At 40.5% G+C, this 22,911-nt stretch overlaps 1 protein-coding gene and 1 pseudogene across 9 annotated transcripts in view; both read left to right on the plus strand.

Moving 5' to 3' along the window:
• R3HDM2 (R3H domain containing 2) overlaps positions 1–22,911 on the plus strand; it is a 159,727-nt gene that overhangs the window by 26,581 nt on the left and 110,235 nt on the right. For 7 of the 9 annotated variants that reach the window (XM_045829610.1, XM_045829608.1, XM_045829617.1 and 4 more), the window contains exon 1: positions 11,832–11,893. The gene's annotated coding sequence lies outside the window, so the exon portion shown is untranslated. Of the gene's footprint in view, positions 1–11,830; positions 11,894–17,438; positions 17,465–22,911 lie in introns of those variants that run through there. The other 2 variants (XM_045829614.1, XM_045829611.1) reach the window with 2 other exon arrangements.
• LOC123812769 overlaps positions 1–22,911 on the plus strand; it is a 68,065-nt pseudogene that overhangs the window by 26,568 nt on the left and 18,586 nt on the right.

Raw genomic sequence — 22,911 nt, forward strand, 5'->3', positions numbered from 1 at the left:
GGTACAGAGACAAGTTGATGAATCTGAGCATTCTGCTGGGATTCTATGGTATATCTGTTATCAGTGGAGGGTGGTTCTGAATAGTGTTCTTTAGAGATACCAGTTTGCTTGTATAATAGGAATGCACATGCTGATTTTGAGTGACCCATTAATATTTTGAATTGGTCTCAGCTGATTGTGGGTATTTCTGTTTTCTATCACTGTGGACCAAACCACCCCAAATCTTAATGACTTAAAACAGCTATTTATAGTAGTCCACCCTTATCTACAGGGGATGTGTTCCAGGACCCCCAATGGAAGCCTGAAACTGCAGATTATACAGAACTCTATATGTACTGTTTTTTTTCCTATATAGACTGGGGCAGAAGTAGGTTTGCAGTTGTTCAGATGGAAAATAATATAATAATTAATACGTAATAATACAAGAAAAACCTCTGTTTTGTGTACTCTCAAGTGTATACCTACTTATGTGCCACTCTGTACATACACAATTGTAAACCTACTTGAGAGGTTTATACTCTGTAAACCTTTGTACATAGCCCCACTCTGTACATAGCCTGGATAAGATTTAATTTGTAAATTAGGCAAAGTAAGGAATTAACACAATAACTAATAATAAAATAGAACAATATACTGTAATAAGAGTTATGTGAATGTGCTCTCTGTCTCTCAAAATATCTTACTATACTCTACTCACCTTTTTACTTAAAGGGAGCATTTTACAGATTCTCTTTGGCATGTCCGAATTGCAACATCATTACTCTTGTGCTTTGGAACCGTTATTAAGTAAAATAAAGGTTACCTGAACTCAAGCACTTTGATGCCTCAACCATTGATTTGTTAATTCATGGCTACTAAGTGAGGGTGGGTAGCATATATAGCCTGAATATCCCGAGCAAAAGGATGATTCATGTTGTGGAGGGGATGGAGCTGGACAGTATAAGACTTCATCATTGCTACTCAGACCGGTGTACATTTTAAAACTTAAAAATTGTTTATTTCTGGAATTCTTCAGTTCATGTTTTTGGACCGTGGTTGATTGTGGGTAACTGAAACCATGCAAAAAGAAACTGCTGGCAGGTGTAGGGGTATGCTATATTTCCTTATGATTACCTGGGATGGCAATTTGGGCAGGGGCGGCAGTTTGGGCAGGGCTCATCTTGCAAGGCTTGTCTCTATCCCCATGGTATCTTCTGGGCTCACTCATTCTGTGATTAGTTGGCAGGTTGTCTGGGGGCTGGTTGCACCTGGATAGCTTCACTCCAGCATTGTTTAGCATTGAGCTGGAGCTCTCAACCAGGGTGCTATGGCTTCTCCCACAGGTTCTCTTGCCTTCCTTGCATGGTGGCTAGGGTTCTAAGAGTGTGAGAGTGGAAGTTCTCCAAAGGCCTAGGTTCAGAAGTTGTAGTGTCACTCATGCCACATCCTTTTGGACAAAGCAAGTCACAAGGCCAGCTCAGATTTAAAAGATGGGGAAATGAACTCTACTTCTTGTTTTTTAAAAATTATATTGTATTGATTATTCTATTATAGTTGTCCTGCTTTCTCCACCCCCTTTGCTCCCCTCCACCCAGCACTCCTGACTCCCTCAGGCAATCTTCCTACTGTTGTTCATGTCCACGGGTCATGTGTGTAAGTTCTTTGGCTACTCCATTTTTTATACTGTACTTTATATCCCCATGGCTACTCTGTTACTACTTATTCATACTTCTTGATGCCCTCACCCATTCTCCCCCCCATCTCTTTAACCTTTGGCATCTTAATTATGATGTGTCTTGGGATGGGCCTCTTTGCATCCATCTCATTTGGGACTCTGTGCTTCCTGGACTTGCATGTCTATTTCCTTCACCAAATTAGGGAAGTTTTCTTTCACTATTTTTTCAAATAGATTTCCAGTTTATTGCTCTTTTTCTTCTGGCTCACCTATGAAGTGAATTTGGATTGCTTAAAGTTGTCCCACAGGCTGCTTACATTCCTTGTTTTTTTTATTCTCTTCTTGTTCTGATTGGTTGTTTTGTGCTTCCTTATGTTCCAAGTCATTGATTGATTCTCAGCTTCATCCGCTCTACTGTTGTTTCCCTGTAAATTGTTCTTCGTTTCAATTAGTGAATCCTTCATTTCTGACTGGCTCTTTTTCTTGCTGTTGAAGTCTTCACTAAGTTCCTTGAGTATCCTTATAACCTGTGTTTTGAACTCTGCATCTGATAGATTGTTTATCTCCATTTCGTTTAGCTCTTTTTCTGGAGTTTTGATGTGTTCTTTCATTTGGGCCATGTTTCTTTTTTGTTTGTTTGTTTGTTTTTCATTTTGGCAGCCTCCCTGTGTTTGTTTCTATGTATAAGGTAGAGCTGCTTTACTCCATGTCTGGTGGTGTGGCCTAATGTAGTAGGTGTCCTGTAGGATCCAGTGGCACAGCCTCCCCTATCACCTAAGCTGGGTACTTGAGGTATGCTTTTCGTGTGGGTGGAATACACCCTTTTCTTATAGTTGAGCCTTGGTTGCTGTTGCAGATCAATGAGGGGGATTTACCCAGGCCTGTCAGATGCAAGGATTGGCTGTGACCACTTACCACCAGCCTCTTCCCTTCTTGGAGGATCATCTGTGCAGGAGCAGGATGGTAGTGCTATGACATGGTCTGTAACTACTTACTGGGTATGTGGGCCCTGGGGTTTTCTTGGTGGTTCAGGCCAAGTTCAGCCCCCACCTGTGTTTTGCCCAGGGCCACCCTGCCTGAGTAATAAAGCAATCCAAGATGGTTGCTATTTGTGCTGGTCTTGGGCAATTCCAGGTGAAACCAAGCTGTGAATCCAGGCTGCTAGTTCCAGGCCTCAGGCTCACTGAGGCCAGCTACTGCTTGTTTGTTTATATGGAAAAGCTGCTTGGGTGGGTCCATAATTTCATCGGGGCGGAGTCTCTGGGGATCTCCAAGGACGGTCAAAGAGTGTTAGCCAGGTTGATGGAATCTTAGGTATGGTACCAATCTGCCAGCTGTGTGAGGGGAGGACCTGAAAAGGGACAATGTCCTCTGCCTGCCTTGATGCCAGATACCTCAGCCTTGCCCTGCACACCACTGGTGCCATTCTAGCTGCCTACCTGGTGCTGGAGCTCAGAGGGAATGGGTCTGAGTAGGTGAGCCCATGTGTGGGTTCCTTAAGAGGAACTGCTTGGGGCTACATGAGTTTCTTCCACTGACTCAATCTCCACTGGTTTTTTTAGCCAGAAGTTGTGGGGATTTCCTGGAACTGGAACCTTGGGCTGGGGGGCCTGGTGTGGGACTGGGATTCCTTGCCCCCAAGATATTACTCCTGAATTATAATCCACCACACATGGATTTGGGACCAGCACATTTCACATCTGTGCTCTTCCTATCAGTGTAGATGGATGTGGTTTCATTAATTCTGTAGTTGTCAGACTTCCATTCAATTTGATTTCTGTTGGTTATGAGTTATGGTTCTATATATTAGTTGTAATGCTTTTGTGATTGTGTGAAGAGGTGAGTCATGTCTGCCTATGCTGCCATCTTGACTGGAGTTTGAACTCCACTTTTTTTTTTAAGATTATTTGATTATTTTCAGAGATGGGGAAGGGAAGGAGAAAGAGAAACATCAGTGTGTGGTTGTCTCTTATGCGCCCTCCACCAGGGATCTGGCCGGCAACTCAGGCATGCGCCCCAACCAGGGATCGAACTGGCGACCCTCTGGTCCGCAGGCCCATGCTCAATCTACTGAGCTACACCAGCCAGGACGTGAACTCCACTTCTTTATTGGAATTGCTGTGAATAATTTGTGGTCATGTTTAATCTGCAACAGTGGGCATTGTTCTTCCTTGTCTCCCCTTTCTCACCCTCCCTCCCTTTTAAATGAAGTGGATAAGTTGGCCGAGTGGGTGTTTGTTTGTTTTTCTTTGTCATGAATTGTCTTTCTTGGAAGTTCATGTTAGAACAAAACTGTCTTGGTTAAAGGATGTCTTCCATGATTACTTGGTGTGGCCAAGGACCAAATATTTTCAGGTTCTAACTTTCCAACCATTTTCTAAATTACCATAATAAACCAAATATCTGCTAATGCTGAAGAGATTAGGTTCTTCTTCAAGTGATTTTTATCTCTCTTGTTTAAATCCTTTGTAATTAAAAAAATTGGTAATTGCCAAGAGTGAATGCTCTCGTTCTCTTATGGGCTTTGTTCCTTGCCCATCCATGGCTTGGTAGTCATCCAGAGTTACTAACATGGGTCTGAAATGACTACATTTTTTCCTAGGTGCTCTATGAAGTCAGAGAAGGAAAGGCTTTGTAGCAGGAAGAGTTGTCTAGGTTGCAGTTGTGTTGAACAGACAGTGTTTTATATGTATATGAAATAAATAAGAATCTTGGACAAGGTGCAGATGTCACTGACCTGTCAGCCCATCAAGTTGAATCAACTGAGGTCCTAGATGAGGTGACAGTGTCAACATAATGAGCTTCTTCTCCTGAGTTTATTGGTCCTCTCATTAAGTTAGCTGTCATAGCCCTTATTTTAGAGCAAAGTCAGAGTCATTGTTCAAGATTCATCTGGCTTTCAACATTTATTTTGGAGGGGGAAGGTCACTTTCAGTTTAGGAGCATCATCAGAAGTGACATGTGGCTGTTTTTCAGATCACAGCCATTTTGGTGTGCTCAAGTGTTAGAGTTGTTAGAATCTTTAAAACTTGTCTCCAGGTGACTAGAGGCTATTCTGTTTCTCCAAATAGGTTTAATTAATTGTCTTGGTATAAGACAAGTACATTTGTTAACTGTGGTTTCTGATTTATCTATTGCCCAAATTAATGATAATTTGATAGGAATAAGTACTCAGAGGTGGCATTTATTGCAAAAAGATGGATGTTTGCTGCTAAATGCAGCTGATTAGAAGGCTAGGTCGAAGTATCTTTTTCTGGTGACAGAGTCATGATTAAGGCTTTGTACAGCGCACTATTAGTTAGATAGCTGAATTGAATCTTCGTATTCCTGTGAAATTATCTTTTAGGCATTTGGAGTGCTTCACAGAACTCTTATCCCTGATTCTTTCACAAGTGTTTGCAGCTTGGGTCAGTTTAGCATAGTTGTTCTGGGCTGTGAGGCAGTACTCAGTGCAATTAGTGCTGGTAGCCAGATCTTTGGGAATTGCTACTGCCTAAGAACATTGGATTTGGGTCCTGTAGACTCAGAGAATAGTGTTGCCATATACAATTGCCATCTTATTTTCTGAGTGCAGTTTTTTTCCTTCAGACAAAGGGAGCTTCCTAAGAATACAAGGAAATCCTTAGAATGAAAAGGAGAACACAGGATTTTGACAGCTTGACCATCTTACTGGCTGTACAAATAAATTCTTAAAAACTAGGACTTCTGGCCAAGACGCAGATGTAGGTAGATACACTTTGCCTCCTAACACAATGAAAAGAAGGACAACAACAAATTTAAAAACACAAAATAACAAGAACTGCCAGAAAATTGAACTGTATGGAAGTCCAACAACCAAGGAGTTAAAGAAGAAACGTTCATTCAGACTGGTAGGAGGGCAGATGACAGGTAGCCGGGGCAGAGAGGATGCGTGGCAAGGCAGTGGCTTGAGGACCGGGCGGGAAAGGTGGCGGCTGGTAGACTGGGCAGTCCCACATTCACGTGTGGATAAACTGGGAGGAACAACTGGGGAGCAAGACAGACTGCACAACCCAAGGTTCTAGCTCAGGGAAATAAAGCCTCAAAACCTCTGGGTGTCAAAACCTGTGGGGGTTGTGGTGGTGGGAGAAACTCCCAGCCTCACAGGATAGTTCATTGTAGAGACCCACAGGGTCCTAGAATGTACACAAAGCCACCCACCTGGGAATCAATACCAGAAGGGCCCAATTTGCTTGTGGGTAGCAGGGGAAGTGACTGAAAGCTGGCTGAGAGCCAAGCAAACAGCATTGTTCCCTCTCAGACCTCTCCTCCACATATAGCACCACAACCCAGCAACCTGGGTTGCCTTCCCACCCAGCAAATACTTAAGGCTACGCCCCTTACCATGTAACAAGCACACTGAAACAACAAAAAAAAATATGGCCCAAATTAAAGAACAGACCAAAGCTCCCAAAATAGAACTAAGCAATAAAAAGATAGCCAAGCTGTCAGATGCAGAATTCAAAACACTGGTAGTCAGGATGCTCACAGAAATGGTTGTAGATGATTGAAAAGTAGAAGAAAAAGTGGAGGCTATGCAAAGTGAAATAAAGAAAAATATACAGGGAACCAACAGTGAAGGGAGGGAAACCCAGACTTAAATCAATGGTTTGGAGCAGAAGTAAGAAAGAAATATTCAACCAGAACAGAATGCAGAAACAAGAATTCAAAAAAATGAGGAGAGACTTATGAACCTCCGGAACAACTTTAAACATGGGGTGCCAGAAGGAGAAAAGGAAGAGCAAGAAATTGTAAACTTATTTGAAAAAAGTAATAAAGGAAAAGTTCCCAAATCTGGCAAAAGAAATAGACTTCCAGGAAGTCCAGGAAGCTCAGCGAGTGCCAAAGACATTGGACCCAAGGAACCATACAACAAGGCACATCTTAATTACATTAGCCAAGATTCAAGATAAGGAGAGAATCTTAAAAGCAGCAAGAGAAAAGGAGACAGTTACCTAAAAGGAGTTCTCATCAGACTATCAGGTGATTTCTCAAAAGAAATCTTGTAGGAAAGAAGGGTCTGGGAAGAAGTATTCCAAGTCATGAAAGGCAAGAACCTACATCCAAGATTACTGTATCCAGCAAAGCTGTCATTTAGAATGGAAGGGCAGATAAAGTGCTTCCCAGATAAGGTCAAGTTCAAGGAGTTCATTATCACCAAGCCCTTATTATATGAAATGTTGAAGGGACTTACCTAAGAAACAGAAGATGATCAAAAATATGAGCAGTGGAATGACAAACTCACAGCTATCAACAACTGAACATAAAAACAAAGACAAAAACACACTGAGCAAAAAACTAGAACAAGAAGAGATTACAGAAATGGAGATCACATGAAGCGTTATTAGCAGGGATGGTGAGGGAGGAGAGTAGGATAAGAGGTACAAGGAATAAGAAGCATAAATGGTAGGTACAAAATAGATGGGAAGGTTAAGTATAGTATAGGGAATGTAGAAGTCAAAGAATTTATATGTACAACCCATGGACATGAACTAAGGGTGGGTAAGCTGGTAGGAGGGGTGGTACAGGACAGAGGAGAATAAATGGGAGAAAAAGATGGGACAGCTGTAATAGCATAATCAATAAAATATATATTTTTAAAAACTGTTAAAAACCTAAAACCTGTTAGATTTTTAAAGGTATTGCTTAGCTTTGTAAATGACCTCAAACAAATATAAATCTGTTTCAGTGCTCATTATGTGTCATGCACTGTTTGGCATTGATGTTATAGATAATGAAGAAAACATGCAAGATTTCTTACCTCACTTTTCATAGAAATCCTCAACAGATAAATCTACTTTAATGAAAAGGAGAATGAGGTGATCATGATTTAAGTTTTGAACTAGCTTATCCAGAAGATCAGAGAAGACCTCCCTAATCTTGAATCCAGTGGAGAAACAGCAGGTTAACATTTCCTTAACGTGCTTGGTCACCTGTGCTTGAAATGGGAGTCCCCAAACTCCAAGTGGCCTCTTTATGAATGCCTTGTCCTTTAAAAGGAACAGGCCCCCCTGCTTCTTTCCACATACATCCAGTGAGGGTTTTATTACACTAGGTCTCCCTTCTATATATTCTGACTTTCAGAAATGCTGAGGTATGTTATTCATTTCTTACCTGTGATGAATTTGACCCAGCATCTCTTGACACTCACCTTCAGGACCTTAATAAAGTTACTTACTTCATAAGTCCTGTAAGTGTTCAGGTCGTCTTATCACCCAGAGTAGCATGATTGACTTGCTATTTAAAATTCCTGTGCTCTGCAGAAACAAAACAAAACAAAATAAAACAAAACAAAAATACTTAAAAACCACTTCTCACATCTTCTAATGAAGCTCTCCTTTCTTCTTTTTTTTATTGTCAATCATGTAATATCCTTCATTACTTGAGAGTATTAACCCACAAGTGTCTGCCCTTTGTTCTCTAGTCTAATTTGAGATTAGACAAAAGCATTACCATATGAAATTCACCTTAGGCTCTTCCCTAAATGCAAAATAAGGCCATGTATAATATTTCCCCTAAAACTATAATATATCAATGCATGTTTGACAATTTTTTTAAAGGACCATGGTCAAAACCAAAAGTATATTTTGCATATTTAGACAGCCATCCATTAAGAACCTATGTTCTCTTGACATATTTATCAAAATAATTTTTGTTCTAAGTAATAGAAAATAGAAAATCTGTCATCTATATAATTTATCACATTCATTGTAAATTTAGGGGGAAATGCATCATACAATTATCACGATTTTTGTTTTTGCACCTGTGAAAATAAAGTTGACATTAACAAAAAAACAGATAACAAAGATTTCTGCTCTCAAAGAGCTTAAATTCTTGTATGAGAAGATAAAAATAAGTAATAAATAAAAACTATAGCATAATAAGTGCTATGAAGAAAAAAGATGTGGTGATGTAACCAAATAGGGTTCAGTAGGGTCCTACTGCTCACTGGCAATAGGGAAAAATCTGGAGATAGAGTTTGGTGGAAAGGAAAAGGCATCTTTTATTTAAAGCATATACAGTTTAAAATAATGGCAGGTTTCTGCCTGAAAGCCTGTTTCCTGTAGGACACCCAGAGACAATCACCCCACCTACCTCTGCCAGCTCAGTTCAAGGTTGCACTGGGAACCTCTTCTTGCACCAAAAGTCACTAGTGTTTAGGAAAGGTAGGTGGTGTAGTTGATTTTAAGTTGATGTCTGGCTTCAGGCACCCTTCTGGCTCAGTGTGTTCAGATGTCCTGCTCAGGGCTGCTGTCTTCTTTCTCTGGCTTCCTGTGTAGGGTAGGGGTATGGGGCTCATCACCTAGCCTTATGGCTTCCACTGACAACAACTAGTCCGCTAAGTCCTGTCACGCACATTTGTGTGGTGAGTCTGAGGGCCTGCTTGGGCTGGGGTGAGCAGAGCAGCAGCGATGGTGGGCACTGCTGCCGACTGCCCCCACTTGAAGAATATACATGTGGCAGGCTGGTGGCCGCTGTGGCAGTGTGGGGGATGGGCATGGGGCTTGCGGCCGAAGCCTCCTTCCCTCCCCTCCCCTCTCACTGGTCTAACACCTGCTGCACTCCAGGCAGGCCCTAGAGCATTTGGGGAGGGGTGCCGGGAATGTTCCCTGACCACGCGGTCCTCAAAGCCAGGGGCCCAGGAAATCCAGCATTCCCCCATCTCCGGCAGGCAGGAAAGAGGAGAGAACAACGAGCTAGCATTTCTGTGTGCTCCCCTTTTAAAGATTGCCCCCAGAATCCCCTGCGACAGAAGTAGCTGCATCATCACCCTGGTTGCCAGGGCAATATACACTGGTTCGGCACCCACACTGTGGCTGCCGCTCTTGTGCCAGCCTTGACGCTTCCCCACCTCTTACCCATTTGCAAGGCGAGAGGGCCCCCCCCATTACAGTGATGTGATTGAGAGTAACGGAGAAGGGGTTACTTCAGGTTGGGTGGTTAGGAAAGCTCTCTTTGTAGTGACATATGTAGTGTTGTTACTTGAGGGGAGACAGACCCATTATTTCCTTAATGGGAGAGGGGTGTTCTGGGCAGAGGAACAGCAAAAATACAAAGGCCTTGTGGGAAGTATGTGGTTAAGTATGTTCCAGAATAGGCAGGTGGCCCTGACTGGTGTGGCTCAGTGGGTTTGGGTATCATCCTGCAGACTGGTCGTCAGTTACATTTTTCAGTCAGGGTACATGCCTCGGTTGCAGACCAGGCCCCCGGCTGGGGACATGTGAGAGGCAACCGATCTGTTTCTCTTGCGCATTGATGTTTCTATCTGTCTCTTTCTCCGTCCCTTCCCTTCTCTCTAAAAATGAAAAAATAAAATCTTTAACAAAAAAAGGAAAAGAAATAGGCACCCAGCCCCTGGCTGGGTAGCCCAGTTGGTTAGCATGTTGTCTTCACATACCAAGGTTGTGGGTTCCATCCTGGGTCAGGGCACCTACCGTAACAACAGTCAACCAGTGAATGCATGAATGAGTGTAGCAGCAGGTTCATATCTCTCTCCCTCTCTCTCTCTTTCTCTCTCTCTTTGTTTCTCTCTCTCAAGTCAATAAATAAAATTTTTTAAGAAAGTATAGGCAGGGGCCACATTTTGTAGGACTCTAGACCAGGAGTGTCAGACTCATTTTTACCAGGGGCCAAAATGGCCTTGCAGTTGCCTTCAAAGGGCTGAAACACTTTTAGGACTGTTAAGGAGTTGAAATTACATTCAGCCCTTTGAAGGCAACTGCAAGGCTGATGTGGCCCCTGGTGAAAATGAGTTTGACACCCCTGCCTAGAGCCAGGAGGATGGAAAGCCATTGAGCAAGAAAGCTAAATAATCTGATTTACATTTTTAATAGATTCCTCTTGCTTCTCTGGGGATAACAGATAATAGATTGCCCAGAGTTGAAGTAGAGGGATTAGTTAAAGAAGCTCTAACATGTTATTAAAAAAAAACCCTGCAAGCCATTATGAAGGTTATGGAGGGTGGGTGGCAGAAAAGTATTGAAATTTTATTTAACAAGTTCTACTTTTATTTTTTGTAAGACTACAAATAGGTTAAGGAAAAACAATAACAACAATAAGTACTATGTGCTTTGAATTGTGTTGCTCTTGGTTCTGTGACTCAGAGTTGAGGAGTGAACTTTAGGTATGGCAAGCCTCTCAGTGTGAACCTAATGTGCCCACTTAAAAACCAGACATGTCTGGGCATGGTTTGAGGGGCTGTGGGGAAAGGCAACTAGTAATTTTTTTTGTATAGGGGAAAACAAGGCATGTGCGGGGGGAAAAATCATTGTACAAGGCAGTGTTTCAAGACCAAGGTTGATGGTGAAAAGGGAAGGGCAGTACCGTCTGGATATGCCTCCCAACCCTAACCAAACTACCACACTCTCTAATGCCCAAACCCTGAAGTGCAGGGGCTGGAAAGAAACTAGAAGACCTTTTTCATAGAAATCTTAGTATGGTACTGGGAAGGCAGCTGTTGGTGATGTGATCACAGGTTAGAGTTGTGAAACAAAATGGTGAGTTAAGGATACTCCTCACTTCAGCACAGAATACAGTGGGGCTTAGATCTTTTGTGGACTTCCAACAACACTGAGTGGCTTGGGCATATTAAGGGTTCCAGTGGTAGCACCCATCACTCAGGGTTTTTAAAGAGGATTAAGCAGCAACCAGCCCTCAGTTCTGTAGGAGCAATAATAATATTGCATTTGGGGTGAGGAGATATTAAATTATGTGTTTGTAGTAATTATTTATACTCACAGAAGAAAATTCTGTTGTTGGCCTCTCTACTTTTTCTTCTCACCAACTAAAAGAGATTCTAGATCTGCTAGCCTAGTTCCTAGACTTGTGTAAAAGGATAATGGGTTAAAAAAAAAGCAGCTGAAGAATATCAAGTAGTAAGACTGGATGATTAATTTCTATTGGAAAGTTGACAGAGAACTACTTATAAGAAAAGGCTCAGTAGAGGGAAAAGAGCCAAAGGAGAAGTGAATTGAGTGTGGAGGTGAATATAGGGAGCAAGTATAGAGTTGGGAGAAACATTGTGAGCAGAAGGAATTGGGAAAGGAGACATTAAGAAGCTGCTATGGATTTTGAAATGGATCTCCCTTTATTTTCTTAGGGAGATTCCTGAGATTTAAATTGCTTTTAACTTACTTTTTTTTTTTTTTTTGAGGTTAGACTTGTTTCTTATATGTGATGCCATTCCAGCACTGGACTCATGGAGGCTGAACATTTATTCAGGTAATAATATGTAGTATTTATAGAGCACTTTTTATGTACCCGGCAATCAACTAAGTGCTGTACTTGTATCTTTATGTAATCTTCACACAACCTCATGGTTGTGTTATTGAAAGTGTTATTGTACCCATTTAACAGGTGAAGAAATTGAGCCCTAGAGGCTACATCAAGATTGTGTTCAGCTAAATTAAAACATAAAAAAGGCTCCTGTATTTAAAGTGAGAGACAATGGTACCTTGGGTTAGATGATGTCATACCTCACCTGGCTGGCATAAATATTACAAATGTAAAGTAGTTATGATTGACTGAACTTCATTTCCATAACTTTTTCTCACTAGTGAATATGTTACCAAACCCAACCAGTTGGGGGTTGGGTGTCCTACCACTCACTGTCTACCAGGCAAATCTCCAAAGACAGAGTCGGTGGAAAAGAAAGGAGTATTTTATTTAATGGCAAGTTTCTGCCTAAAATATCTGGGTAACAAAAGTAAGGGGAAAGAAAAAGTATGACATCAAAATTAGCTATTTAAATATTTGTCATCACAGCTACTACATAGGTTCAAGAACTGAAAATAACACGAGAACAGAAATCTGTTCACAGTGCTGACTGTTATCACCAAGGCCTTTGGAAATAGTGGCAAGTGTCTGCCTCAAAGCCCGTTCCCTCTAAAACACCCAAAGAAAAATCACCCTGTCACCCTCTGCCAGCTCAGTTCATTGTTGCTCCAGGGACCTCTTCTCCTACCCAAAAATATCATCAATGTTAGGTCGTTTAGCTGGCTGTAGTCACTGTCCAGCTTCAGGCATCTTTCAGAGTCTGTGCCCCAGGCCTCTCTGCTCACAGGCCTGCACTGGCCACTGTTGGCAGGTCTGGTGGTGACTGTTGACATGCCCCCCACTGGGTGAGGGGAAAGAACCAACTGACGTTTTGCTTTCTGATCCATTTCAGAAGTCCTTTCCCAGAATCCCATGCATGCCAAAAGCCAGTGGGAGATTCCAGCTCTCCAACCAGTGAGGGCCAGTGTCAACCATATTTGCCTTTTCCCCTCTTCCAGCCACCATGATTGGCAAGGGCGCAAAGGCTCCAGTCACACAAGTGCAGCTCAAACCCCACCCCCATTTCCCTGGAGGGGTGGTGTCCCCGCCCCCTCCCCCTCCCATTACAAGTACATCATGCTTTCTGTTTGTCTTTAAAACAATGGGCATATGTTTGGTTTAAAAAAAAAAATTCAGGCCCTGGCTGGCATAGCTCAGTGGATTGAGCGTGGGCTGTGAAACAAAGTGTCGCTAGTTTGATTTCCAGCCAGGGTAAATGCTTGGGTTGCAGGCCATAACCCCCAGCAACCGCACATTGATGTTTCTCTCTCTCTCTCTCTCTCTCTCTCTTTCTCTCTCTAAAAGTAAATAAAAAAAATTCCGTTTAGTGTGTTAACCATAAGGCTTTTCTAACTTTTTAGAGTGTAGATAAAATGTTTTGAAATAGTTTAAATTTATTTGAGTAAATATTTACAAAAGGTAAGATATCTATAACTGGGGAATTCTTAAGAGGAGATTAATATAGATAGTAGTAGGAGTCTTTTTTGTTGATTTTATCACACTAGAGATACTATTCACAGGTATTTTTTTAGCTTTCAAGAACTTATTAGAGCCCTGACTGGTGTGGCTCAATGGATTGAGTGCTGGCTTGCGAACCGAAAGGTCACAGGTTTGATTCCCAGGCAGGGCACATGCCTGGGTTGCAGGCCAGGTCCCCTGTTGGCGTGGGAGAGGCAACTGATTAATGTATCTCTCACACATCAAAGCTTCTCTCACTATCTCCTCTCCTTCCCCTCTCTTAAAAACAAAAAAAAAAAAGAACCTTGTTAGAGTTTGGTATAGGAGCTTTCTTGGTGTATCTAAATGTTTGTTTACAGATCACATTAATTGTATTACTTGCCAGAACTGGGAGGGTTATAACACTACCAACTGAAGATCAATCAAAAAAGAAGATTGAGCATCCCTGAAATTATAATGTAGATTAATTGAAGCATTTTTAAGTTTAAAAAGTTCAGATTTATCTGCTACTTTGATTGGTTCTCTGTGTTTAAGTTTGCCAAGTGCTGTCTGTACACAGGGTGAAGTAAAAGTGTTTCTATCATTACCTTGTCAGTTATTGAGTGACCAGCACAAGTATGCTGCCCTAGTTTTCTTTTCCCATCTTTTTTTAAACTTGAAGTATAATTGACAGATATTAAACTGTATATATTAAAAGTATACAATTTGTTAAGCTCTTTTTAAAGATTTTATTTATTTTTTAGAGAGGGGGAGGGAGTTAGAGAGAGAGCAAATTATCGATGTGTAAGGGAAACATCGATTGGTTGCTGCTCGTCACACCCCAGCTGTGGACTGGCCGCAGCTCAGGCATGTGCCCTGACTGGGAATTGAACCAGCAACCTTCTTTGTGATATGATGCTCAACCAACTGAACCACACCAGCCAGGGCCACAATTTGTTAAGTTTTGACATAGGTGTTCACCCATGAAACTATCACCACAGTACAGATAATGAACATAATCATTATCCCCAGAAGTTTCTTATCCTCATTTGTAATGTCCCTCAATGTCTGTGGTCTCTAGGCAACCACTGATCAGCTTTCTGTCAGTATAGGATAGTTTCCATTGTCTAGGATTTTATATAAATGGAATTGTAAAGTGTATGCTCTCACATGTATTTATTTTGGGCTTGGCTCTTTTTTCTTTTACTAAGCATGATTACTTTGAGATTTATCTGTGCTGTTGCATGTGTCAATAGTTTATTTCTTTTTATTGCTGAATAAGCAATCTGTTGTATAGCTATAACATAGTTTGTTTATCCTTTCACTTGTTGATGTCCATTTGGGTTGTTTTCAGTTTTCAACAACTACAAATAAAACTATGCTATGAATACTTGTGTACAAATCTTTGTATGGACATAGCTTTTCCTCTGAGATTTTTTTTTAATTTGAGGTAAAATTCACATAACATACAATTAATAATTTTAAAGTCTACAATTCAGTGTTATTTAGTATGTAAATATACTAAATATGCCGTGAAACCACAATCAGTCTTTAGCTTTAAAACTTTTTTTATCATTCCATAAACCATCTCGTACCCATTAAGTCAGTGGTTTCCACCTTTTTGGCACCAGGGACTGGTTTCGTGGAAGACATTTGTTCCACAGACTGTGGGCAGGGGATGGTTTTGGGATGTTTCAAGCACATTACATTTATTGTGCACTTTATTTCTATTATTATTACAGTGTAATATATAATGAAATAATTATACAACTCACGATCATGTAGAATCAGTAGGAGACCTGAGTTTGTTTTCCTGCAACTAGGAGGTCCCATATGGGGGTGATGGGAGACAACGACACCTGAAATGTGTTGCTTATATGTGCAGTCTGCTCCATGATCTTGTTTTGACTGCTATCACTGCAGAAAACCCTACATCACTGCAGAAAACCCTATGGGAAATGGAGGCAGACTTTTCAGTGCTTTTGTGGCAATTTCAGGATATTTCACCTTGACTTTAATCCAGAATGTGTGGAGAATTTGAAGTCTCAAACATATTTTTAAGGCCACCATCATTTGCGATCTCAAGCAGTTGATCCTCTTCTAGTATGGACAAAGTTGATTCACCTGACCTATTCACAAATGGGTTACAGATCCATTCCTTCCCAATTCAGGGGTCTTTTGTGGTCGGGAAGTAATGCTCAAACTCTTTTGAAAGCTGAGGTAGGTGATCATGCACCAGCTGGGAGAAAGAAGGCCCTGGCTCAGTCACTTTCAAAAATCTCTTAATGTTTGAAACATGTCAAAAATCTAATGTTCATTTATCACCCCCATAATTCCAGTTTGGCTTTGAGTGCAGCCGCTTTATCTGCTGACTTGATCACAGTTGTTCTTCTCCCCTCTAGTGACAGAGTTTGTTGGGCAGGTTGAATATGTCACACAAGTAAGCAAGTTTTGCGACCCATTTTGTGTCACTGAAATGTGCTACCAGTGGTGACTGCTCTAAAAGCAATCTCTGGAGCGGCTCTCATAACTCAAAAACTCTAGCCAGTGATCTTCCTATAAAAAGCCATCCCTCTTCTGTGTATAAGAGAAGACGTGTGTGCTCTGTGTCCATCTCCTCACAGAGCTGCATGAACAGATGTGAGTTAAGGGCATGTACTTTAATGTGGTTGATCATTTTAATCACATCCTACAAAAAGTTAACGTTCAGGTGACATTTTTCAGCTAGCCAGCATTTCTCTATGGATGACACAGTACATAGATTCACATTCAGAAGCAACCTCTTAGACCCAAGTAGGGAAACCAGAACGGTGTCCAGTCGTGGCAGCCGTTCCATCGTTCCATCTGTTCATATACTGACACAAAATGACCAGTTCAGTTTTCCTGATACGTAATCATTTGAAGACTTGAATAGCACTGCAGCTGTGGGGTTGGTTAGCAACAGAAGTATACAAAACAGCCCTAGCTGGTGCAGCTCAGTGGACTGAGTGTCAGTGTGTGGACCAAAGGATCACCAGTTTCATTCCCAATCAGAGCACAAGCCTGGGTTGTGGGCCAGGTCTCCAACTGGGGGTGTATAAGAGGCAACTGATCAATGTTTCTCTCACACATCAATGTTTTTCTCCCTCTCTTTCTTTTTCCCTTCCCCTCTCTCTAAAACCCTTACATTTAAGATTTGATAGGAGGCGGAGCTCAGGTGGTAATGAGAGTGACTGGGGAGCACCTGTAAATACAGATGGAGCTTCAGTCACTAGCTAGATGCTCACCTCCTGTTGGTTCCTAACAGGCCACAGACCGCTATCAGTCTGTGGCCCAGGGGTTGGGGGCCCCTGCATTAAGTAATCATTCCTATTATTATATTTTATAGATTAGGAACCTGAGGTTTAGAGAGAATAAGTAACTTTCCTCAAATCCTCCAACTGGTAAATATGGAATCTAGGGCTGTTTCTTCACTTCTCTATTTAGTTAAATATTATTTGCCCTTCAGGATTAGCCTTAGGCATCTCTTCTGGAAACCTTTTTTCTGGTATGATGTAGATGTGTGCTCCTTCTATGCCCATTTAACCTTGTGAGCAGCTCTAGTTACATTATACATTATAATTTACTCATTTGTTTCCTGCACTGTTGATACTCCTGGTAGGTGCAGAGAGGGAACTTAATTCCTCTGGCACACAAACACTAGATTGCATCCCAGAATATTTGTCTCTAAGAGGATAATGCATATTGGGGACCTTAAAACCTAATGTTACTCGAGGCCTACTTGCTCTGTTCATTCTATGCAAGCAGGTCCCTCAGTTTTGGATCCATAAGACAGGTGATATTATTTACATATTCCAGGTTTTCAAATCAGTGAACGTATTCTTGTTGTATTACTTCAGAGAAGATTAAATAACAACAACAAAAATAAGAGCTGACATTTAAATGGCATTCCATGTGTCTAAACATTTTACCTGTATATTAATTCATTTAATCTCTACAACCCCATGAGATAGTTACTTTTATATTTGTTTTACAGATAAGGGAAACTGAGGCATGAAGAGAGTAAGTAACCCCAAGATTATACACCTTATACGTGGTAGAGCTGGAAATCAAATGTCTAAAATTTCTATTGTGCAGAATACTGATCAGATTCCTGCAGTTACATGTTTTGCTAGGATAAAGACGAGTGAGGATTAGAGCTCAAGTCAGATGGCAACAACTCTGGTGTGATGATCTTATAGAAAATGATGATTTAGTATACATTTTTAAAAATGTTTTTTTGTTCACTGATAAGTGACATTTATTTATTTTTGTTGTATTCTTTGTGTTTTCTTTTTAAAACAGCAAAAAGAATGAAAAGATATTTCTCATTATCTTTATTTCAAAATCATGATCAAATTTCTGAGCTTTCAGTCTATTTAATTCCCACTTGCCCAGAGAATAACAGCAAAAAGTGTTAATTTTAGTTGAGACTTAGGAGGTTGATAGTAATTTTTATATTGGTTGATTTCAGAATCCTGTTATCTTTATTAGAGAGATACATCTGAATTTTATCATTGTGGTGGGATTTATCTGCACATACCTCCTTTTTTGCCCCTGCAGTCCCTTGAGCATTGCAGTGATGTTAATTTTGAGAATGCTAAATAGCTTCAGTAATTACAGACCTTACTGCATTTGCATTTCTAGACATTTATATTTTTGTATTTTTGGTCTAGAATAGGATGTATTGGAACTTGTTGGATTTTGTGTTGTTGTTTTTTTTTTTTAAATAAGACTTTGTATTTTGTTCAGGGAGAAGTTATATTAATCCATGTAAGTCCAGCTGTGGAATTTAGGGCTAATGGGAATTTATTTTGCCACTGCCCAGGAATATCATACTTTTGCTAATAGTATCTTGAGATCGCCAAGAGTAGCTTTTCTTCACGATAACGCCTTATGTTGTACATATGTTTCAGACCAACATAGAGGATACAATTTTATTAAAATAAGCTTTTAAATAAATACCCAGGCTAGTTTTGGGATTTATGTGATACAAAAACATGTCTGTAACATATTCACCTTATTGACAAACTTTTTAAAAATGATTTTTAGAGAGAAAAAAAGGGAGAGAGAGAGGAAGAGAAACATCAATGTGTGGCTCCCTCTCAAACACCCCCTACTGGGGATTTAGCCCACAACCCAGCCATGTGCCCTGAATGGGAATTGAACCAGTGATCCTTTGGTTTGCAGGCCAATGCTCGGTCTGCTGAGCCACACCAGCCAGGGCAAACTTTCAGTTATCAATCATGCAGGATATACTGCTGAGCTCTCTTTTCTTCAGCCATCATTCTCTCTTCCTGAGAGTATCATGTATAATGTTGTCAAGGTCATTTCAGTTTGTTTCAGAATAGATTTGATTCCACATTACCTACTTCTGCCACAATATTCTAACCTTTAGTTTGGAACTGAACATTCATCAGAGTGATAAGTATGTTAAGGAAAGTTGAAAACCAAAATAATGTTTTTGACAGTGTGATAGGATGTAGGATATGATTTGTAGACTTGCTTTGAGCTCTTAGGATTTGACTGGATTGGCTCATGCAAAACTCAAGGGGTTAGGGATAAAAGCATAAGAGACATGTAGAACGGTACCTTTTCCTAACCTGCTCTTTTGGATTTCTTTTCACTTCTCATCATATTTGGAGCTTAAGAAAGAGCTTTAGGACTATTTAGTTAATTAAATTTCCTCTCTGGTAGGAGTATATTAAATTACTGAGTGTTTTTAGTATCCCTGTACAGGTAGGTAACTAAGTGAAGTTGAAGAGAGCAGAAATGTCCTCATGATAAAAATGCACTCTGTTTTTATTAATTTCATTTTTAAGGAAGCTGTTCTGAAATTAGAGGAAGCAGCTAAATGAAGTAACCATATATAAATAATTCATTTTCTGGTTATGCCAGGCTTGCTTTTATATTATATCAGTGTTGGGGTATCAGATAGCCACTCCGTACTTGCTTTTTGTAGTAATAGTTTATTAATAACTACATATTCGTATGTCAGGAACTGAGAGTAAGGAGTATAGCAGTGAAGAAAAAGGAAAACTCCTTGCCTTTGTAGAGCTTATATTTTCCCCAGTTTTAAGGAGATGTAATTGACATATAGCTCTGTTAAAGTTTAAGACATACCACATATTGACTTGATATGTATAGGAGGTTTATCCGAAAAAGTCCAGCCATTGTTAATATAATAAGAATAGTAGGTAGAAAATAGACAGCAGGAAGTTAAGCATAGTATAGGAAATGTAGAAACCAAAGACCTTACAGTATATGTATGATCCGTGAACATGAACCAAGGTGGGGAGGGGATGTGGGTGGGAGGGGATGTGCAAGGCAGAGGGGAATAAAGGGGATGAGAATGAGACAACTGTAATAGCATAATCAATAAAATATATTTTTTAAAAAGCTAGCAGCCAAGGAGAGTGGCCTGGAATGTGCATGCATGAACAATGACAACTTCACTGTACCTAGTGGTGGGGGGCAGTGATAGACACTGTTGAGTGAACATGCGTACAGTGTGGCCATCACATTCAAAATGACTGAGCAAGTAGAGCAATGAATCTGCATCAAATTTTGCATTAAGCTTGAACATTCCTCCTTGGAAGCTATTTGGGTGACTCAGGAAGCTCACCTGTAGGCAACTGATGATTGGCAGCTTCATCACAACAACGCGCCTGCTCATGCATGCATCTGGTGCTGAGTTTTTGGTGAAACATCAAGTCACCCAGGTGACTCAGCCACCCTACAGCCCAAATTTGGCATTCTGTAGCTTCTGGCTTTCCTCAAACTAAAATCATCTTTGCAAAGGAAGGGATTTCAGACCATCGATAAGATTCAGAAAAATGTGATGGGGCATCTGGTGGCGACTGGGAAAACTGCATGAGGTTCCAAGGTGCCTACTTTGAAGGGGCCTGATACATCATTGCTTATGTACAGTGTTTCTTGTATATTCTTCAATAAATGTCTCTTTTTCATATTATGTGGCTGGATACCTTCTGGACAGACCTCATATTACAGCATGATTACCACAATAAGTTTAGGTAACATTCATCTTTTCTTTGTAAGTTAGAAAAAATAGAGCTTACATTTCAATGGGAGAAATGTTTGTAAGAAAAATAATACCAGTAGACTGGCCCTGGCTGGCGTAACTTAGTGGATTGAGTGCGGGCTGCAAACCAAAGTGTCTCAGGTTCAATTCCCAGTCAGGGTATGTGCCTGGGTTGCAGGCCATGACCACCAGCAACCACACATTGATGTTCCTCTCTCTCTCTCTTTCTCTTTCTCCCTCCCTTCCTTCTCTAAAAATAAATAAATAAAATCTTAAAAAAAAAGAAAAATACCAGTAGACTTTCATTTAGTCAATGACAGAAATCCCTGAAATGATACCCACAGATAGTTGTGTTTTGGTTATGATTTCTCTTGAAATTGGTTCTACTCTTTTGCCCTTAAGGTGTATTTTTGCCCATACTGGGGAGAGGTGGGATGGCAGAACCAATAATATTAGTTTTAGCTTGTCACATATTTGCTGTGCATTGGGCACCCTGCAGAATTACTTTGAAAATATTTCATCGCATTAAAATCCTATGAAGAAGGTTTTATCTATCTTATTTTACAGGTCAGTAAAGTGAGACTTACAGAGGTGGTTACTAATCTGATATCAAGTAGCTTGTATGTGATAGGGCTAGGTAGGCCTGCTTCTAATAATTTTAAGTCCCAGGGAAAGGTCATGAATGGAAGCGCATATTCCATGTCTAAATATTTAAGTTATAAATCAGGATTTTTAAATAACTTAGAAAAATTGTTCTTATTTTACCTAGATAGTGTACTTTCTTTTTCTTTTCTTTTTTTATTTTAATCATTGTTCAAGTACAGTTTTCTCCCTTTTACTCCCAATCTAGCCCACCCACCCAACCCTTCCCACTTCCTTCCCGTTACCACCCTCCCCCTAGTTTTTGTCCCTGTGTCCTTTAAATTTGTTCCTGTAAGCCCTTCCCATTCTCCCCTGAAATTCCCTCTTCTCTCCCCTCTGGTCACTGTCAGCCTGTCCTCTATTTCAGTGTCTTTGGTTATATTTTGCTTGCTTCTTTGTTTTGTTGTTAGGTTCCTGTTAAAGGTGAGATCATATGGTATTTGTCTTTCACTGCCTGGCTTGTTTCGCTTAGCATAATGCTTTCCATCTCCATCCAAGCTGTTGCAAAGGGTAGGAGCTCCTTCTTTCTTTCTGCTGCATAGAATTGCATTGTGTAAATGTACCATAGTTTTTTGATCCATTCATTTAAATAGTGTACTTTCATAATGACTTAGAGCCCAGAATTCTTGGACTTCTCAGACTTCTAAGACAGTAAGGGATATTGCAGGAAGACCTCCTAAATCTAGGCTTTTATCTATACCTCTCTCATAATCTGTCCCTTGTACACCATTCAGAACATGGAATGTGTATAATAGTGCGTATTATCTATGGGAGGACAGAGTTTGAGAAGAGATCCACTGAAGGCTCTGGAAGTGGGCTTGGGACTGCTTGTGTAGGGAATGCTGTGATCCAGAGTATAGTTTGGGATGGTAGAGTCAGAGGCTTTAGGTAGGTGTGTCCCCTTGGTCCCATAAACATCTTGCCCTCAGGAGATAGGTAAGTTAGAAGGGGGTCAGAGTGGCTCTGTCTAAAGTGGGAGACCAAGAAAATGGTTCTTTTACCACACACATTGGTGGTACTAGTGCCAGGACTCAAATCCAGGTCTGTCCGAGCATGTTGTCTGTTGACAACAGTAAGAAAGCCTGAGTTTACGGAGAGAAGAGTGACAGCTTGCTGTGTGGGGAGTGGAGCAGGGATGGAAAACAGCTGGTCCATCCATGTTAGGTCATGTCTGGAGAAGTGCTTTATATGGACCATGTTTTAAGTGAGCCAGTCTGTCTCTCTGAAAATACTATTTAGTGTTGAGTCTTAGAATCTAGAGAATTTAAGAATTGGGGGAAAAAACTTTATCTTATTCCAAGCACATTCTCATCTTTGTGTAGTTTAAGTTGAGTGGTAGTTATAAGAAGACAGTCAATTTTTCTTCTGAAGGTAGGTGAGGCAGAAGCATTGCGTTTGTTTTATGTATTGGTCTTTAGTTTATACTGAAGAAGAATTTTTTCAGTACTATTTGTTTAGTTAGAATAAAACAGTATGTAAAAGGACCAGATTATGGTTTCTTTTATACTTGTATCATACATCATAGGTAGAGTAGGCATCATTATTTGCTCCTAAAATTTTCAGTCATCTGGAATCTCAGACTTATGAAGAGATGTATATTTTGGTGGTTGTGGGGAAATGCAGTTTTGATGTAGAATGTTATTTTTTCTCTCTCTTTTTTAGATTTTTATTTATTTATTTTTAGAGAGGGAAGGGAGGGAAGAAGAGAGAGAGAAACATCAGTGTACAGTTGCTGGGGGCCGTGGCCTGCAACCCAGATATGTGGCCTGACTGGGAATTGAATCTG

Source organism: Phyllostomus hastatus, unplaced genomic scaffold (assembly GCF_019186645.2).
Source record: "Phyllostomus hastatus isolate PE091 unplaced genomic scaffold, TTU_PhHast_1.1 phas_scaffold_93, whole genome shotgun sequence".
NCBI lineage: Eukaryota > Metazoa > Chordata > Mammalia > Chiroptera > Phyllostomidae > Phyllostomus > Phyllostomus hastatus.